This window comes from Otolemur garnettii, unplaced genomic scaffold (assembly GCF_000181295.1).
Source record: "Otolemur garnettii isolate 467f Iridium unplaced genomic scaffold, OtoGar3 scaffold00034, whole genome shotgun sequence".
NCBI lineage: Eukaryota > Metazoa > Chordata > Mammalia > Primates > Galagidae > Otolemur > Otolemur garnettii.
In genome coordinates, this window is record NW_003852429.1 from 11,970,844 (window position 1) to 11,975,975 (window position 5,132).

The following is a 5,132-nucleotide window of genomic DNA, read 5'->3' on the forward strand; positions in this document are numbered from 1 at the left end:
GAAGAACAAAGGTAAAGTGAATACCGATTTCCCATCTGAAGCAACGTCAGCCAGAATTACCATCAATACCTTCATAAGCAGAATATGCAAAAATCCTTAGCAAAATACTAGCAAATAGAATTGAGTAATCTATGGAAAGGATAATATATAATAACCAAGAAGAGTTCCTATCTGGAGTGCAAAGTTGGTTTAATATTTGGAAATAAATCAATGTAATCATTATAGTAACATCCTATAAAGGAAAACTCAGATGTTATCTTGCCAGTTGAGAAAAATAATGTGATTAAATACAACATTTACTCATGGTAACAAACTCTTGGCAAACTATGTGTGGAAGGTATCTTCTTCAACTTGGTAAAGGGTTTCTATTTAAAACAAACAAACAACAAAACTACTTTAGTCATATCTACTGAAGTTATGCCCCTAAGGCTGGAAAAAGACAAGGATGACCACTTTTGTTACTTAAATTCAATACTGTACTAGAGGTTTTTCTATGCATAGAGTATGGTAAGAAAAACACATAAAGACCTTAGGTTGAAAAGAAAGAAATAAAAGTATACAGTATATAGATGGCACGAATGTCATCGAAACAGAAACTTATGACAAAATGCATGCTAGAACTAATGAGTGAGTTTTTAGGAGGTGGCGAATATAGATTTAATATACAAAAATCAGCTTTGTTTCTATCCATTAGCCATAAATATTGGAAAAAGAAGTAAAATGCCATAGGCAGAGAGGCATGAAAACACAGGAGGATTTTTCCCATTACATTTTAGGTTCTCGGGAGTCTGAGGAAGGAATGTCGTGTAGATACAGAAGAACAATGGGCATGTTTTTCCCAATTCAGAAAATGTTCCTTTACCTCTTTTGCATTCTCTGTGCCATGTCCCTTAGAATGTTCTCTGTGGCTTTTGTAACCCTTCAATGACCATGGCCAGCAAAGAGTAAGCAGCCAGAGCTGGTGGGCCCACCTTCCCTGCCCCTCCCTGCCTCAGGTGCTGGGGTTGTGTTTTTAACTCCACAGCCCAACCCTGAGATTGTGCCGATTTTCTCACACAATGGGTCCAACATTGAAGAATTCCTGTGCTCAGCATGGCTTCCCCTGAACCCCGGGGAGGAGAAATGTATCTCATATGGGCTTTCTCAATTCAGAAGTTTTATTTTTCTTGGTTCAAAATTTAAATACTTTGTAAATTAGAGATATCTTGGTTTGGGTCTCATTTTCCAGTTTTTTTCAGGATACATAAAAATCTATTATCATTTGCAGTAGACTGAATTATGTTCTTCACAAATTTATGTGCTGAACTGAAGCTCAAACCACTAATGTGACTGCATTTAAAGTTAGGGCTTGGGGGAGATAATTAAGGTTAGATGAGGTCACTGGGGGTAGGGCCCTGATTGGTAGGAGCAGGTCCTTACCAGAAGAGACACCAGAGAGCCATCTCTCTTTCCTCCCCACCCCCAATGTGAGGATGTGGGGATGAGGGTGCAGTGAGAAGGTCGCCCTCTGCAGGCCAGGAGCAGAACTTCTGCCAGGAGCTGAGTCTCTGGCACTTGGATTTCTAAGGCTCCAGAATTGTGAGAAATCAACTTCTGTTGCACACAACTCTCAGTCTGTGGAATTTTGTTCCTGCAGGCAGAACAGACTAAGACATCACTATACACATCTCAAATAGAATTTACACGACCTCTTTTGTATAAGTTGGAATTAACTTACTTTTGCTATTTCGTACTTGAATCTCCTAAATATTTAATACCGGCTAGGTCCTGCACAAAGCTTTTACCTGTATTTACCACTACTACATTTACCATAACAGTCTCCTGGAATTTGAGGTTTTTAATTCAATTATCTGCATTTTCTATAAGTAGAAACTGAGGAAAGAGCAGTTCGGTAACTAGTTAGAAAGGGCAAGTAAGTGGCAGAACGAGCCTGGCTGGGGTGCAAGCCTGTGCTTTCCAGCTACGCTGAATCATAACCAGAAGCAGAATTTGGGAACCAACTTTTCACGGTCTGAGGCTAATTCACAGCTGCCTCACCAGGGGCTCTCCTCCCTCACGCTTTGTGCTTGAAGGGCTGGTGTAGAACTTGGGGGCCTGGGGAGACTGATGCCGTTGATAGGTGCCATCTCCTGTGAGTGCCAGCTGGCCGAGCTTTCTCGGAGGTGATGGACGCGCAGGCTGCCCCTGACAGTCTCCTGACAGAGTGGTGAGGGGCCCGAGACAGCCATTTGTTTTGGAGCTGATCTCAGTGCCAGAAATGATTTGTCGTCTGTCTGCAACTAGTGCCACTTTGCTAACCAGACTGTCATTTCCTTCAATACAGCACGGTGAGGCACACAACTACCGAGACAGTTACCTGGTAATTTCAGCGGTGACTGATTTAACAAGCGCTCTCTGGGTAGCGCTGAAGACAGCAGAGAACAAGTACAGCAAAAAACTGCCAGCAACCTGGGAGCCGGGGGTGGGATGCCAGATGAGCAAGCTGCTTTTGAGAGTATTTTCAAGAGTAGAGACCCTTAAGTTAGCTGTCAGGGCCTGTGATCCTCCAAAAATCACATGTGAACTTTTGCATGTGTGTACCTAGGAACATTTTGTTTTTAAACACTTAAAGCCATCTGTAACTCACAAGGTAAAGAACTCCACCTTAGCAAGAAGACCCAAGGGAACTTTGCTTGTCCCATTGAATTCAGGTTTTATCTGCTGAGCTAAAGTGGCTGGTAGCAGTTACTGATTCCAGTGACAGATTTAAGGAGATGCAACCTTGATTTGTAATGGAACCAAAAAAGGCTAAAACTTTTAAGACTAGAAGCAGTGACCAACAGAAGCCTGCTGTGGTTCCTGTCTCTAATGATTTATGTTCTACGGTGTTTTAGCCTTTAGTGTGGTAAAATTCAATACCTGTTTCAAGACTTTCCCTTTAAAATCTGTGTATCTGTATGATGTATATATACAGTGTGTGCATGTACACAAAAAATACCATATACATTCATGCATCTCACAAACACCTATACACTTAGAAAATTATGACTTTATGGAACTTTTTCCCCCTCTTCATCAGTTTCAAAATGGACTAGTACTTTCCTGGGAATTCCTACCTCATTCTATAAAAACGATTGTTGGGTGAGTTGACTAGAATATCTTGGCAAAGGACAAAAATATGAAATAGCCAGTTCAAAGTCACCTCTTAAATCTTGGAGAGAGCCTCAGCTGCCTCTGTCATTGAAATTCTCCCTTTGCTAGGCAGGGTCAGTTCCTCTCAGAGCAGAGCATTTCTCAGGATGAAGGCGAAATGACACTCGGGACGCGGCATTAAGCTCTGCTGTTTCCTGGTGGCGCGTTGTGCATGGTGGGAGAAGCTATTTCTCAAAAGGACAATCTTTAACTTAAGCAATATGTCCTGAAGAGTCTTACAAGGGCAATCAAGATACAGCCAGGGGGCTAAGTGGGAGGAAGTTATAATGTACAAGGTGAGTCTTCGGAGACTCTGAAAAACCCATTAACGGAAAAGTTATTAATGTCTTTTTTTATGCAGCTCTAGTGCAGAGGCAGGCCCCAAAGAAACCAATCCACATTATGAAACATTTTACAGAAATCCATTTTTAAAAATAGGAGAATGCTATAAATGAAGTCTTGAGGTGGGGACCGAGGACGTGCCTCCCCTCTTGGGCCAGTTGTGGATTTTCTAAAGAATAAAGGGAAATTCTCCTTCTAGCCTTCACTTGGACACAAAGAAACAGGACAGAATCTCCTGCTGTAAAATTTGATTGTCTTTTTTATTCTTCTCTTTCTCAGATGTAATTTTCTTCTGTTCTCTCTTGTCCTTTTCCTGCTCAGCCCTAGCATCTTCAGGCCTCGGTTAACTTAAATTCAACTTTAAGCACATCAGATTACTGGAAGTCCAACAGGCATGGATAGGAGGCACGGTCAAGAGAGTTTCCCCAGAAATGGTAAAATAACTCTGGCCCCACAAATATTATGCCTGTGACCTATGATCAGAAGGGAATAAGCTTACATAATTTTTCTCCCACAGAGGTTGACAGATGTGTATTAATTTTCATTAGACTGAGAGCTCCTTGTAAACAGAAACTGTTTTTTCAAAGCACAGAGTAGCAAGCAGCAAATGCTCCTTTACGGCTTTAGTTGGGCCATCACTCCGAAGCTTCTTCCTGTGTGCCAGAACCTCCGCCAGTGGCTGGATCTGCCAGAGAGGAGTAAGACGTGGTCCTGGCCTTTAGCCTTCCCAGTGTATGGTAGGGCCACAAGGAAGAGGAGGACCATTTGTGCCAGTGGTGGGATCGGAGAGAAAGAAGAATCCTGGGCAGACACACAGGGCAGAAAGGGCAGTTCAGGGAGAGGTGGCAGCAGGGCCAAAGGGACGCATGCAGCTGCCGCCCAGGGCACTTGGACACTTGCCTTGCCAACATTCCTATGACTGCAGCAAGACAGATGCCAAAGGATGAAGCTGGAGACCTTGAGTGTGTAGGGGGGTCACAGAGAAGGAAATGAGGACTTAGAACTTGGCCCTGACCGCCCCCTCCTCTGCCCCAGCCCATCTGATGAGGTAATGCAGCACTCTCTGAAACACCCATTAGACAAGGACGTGGACACAGACGCTGGAGAAGGCTGTGCAGTGTGAACATTAACCAAAACACAAGTAGGTTTCTTGAATACACTTCTCTTATTTCCAGGGCAGAGGGAGAGAAAGGAAGAAAAAAAAAAAAAACAATAGCAAATAATAAGCACCAAATAAAAGTGTAAACATCTTTACTTGAATTTGCTCAGTGATGATGCAGTGGCCGCCGCACGCTCTGGTGCACCGTAACATTCTTACAGGCAAGCTCGGCGGGAACTGCCTTCTCTAAGGACCCAGCAGGGACGCCTTTGCCCAATGACAGGGGGCTCAGCGCTGGTTGTGATGTATAGGGGAGAGCGCCCCGGCAGCCCCTTACTGGTGTAGTTTTTGATAAATCTCCGGTGATGTCTGCTTATTAAAAGGCATGCTGGAATAAGTGATCTTTCTCGTTCTCAGATTCTAGTGCTGTAGCAATTCCTTATTTGATCTTCATTTAAAAACCATTCTCTGTATCTTTTTCCTTCTCCCCATAGCTGGTTAATGTGCCTCGCATTCTAAT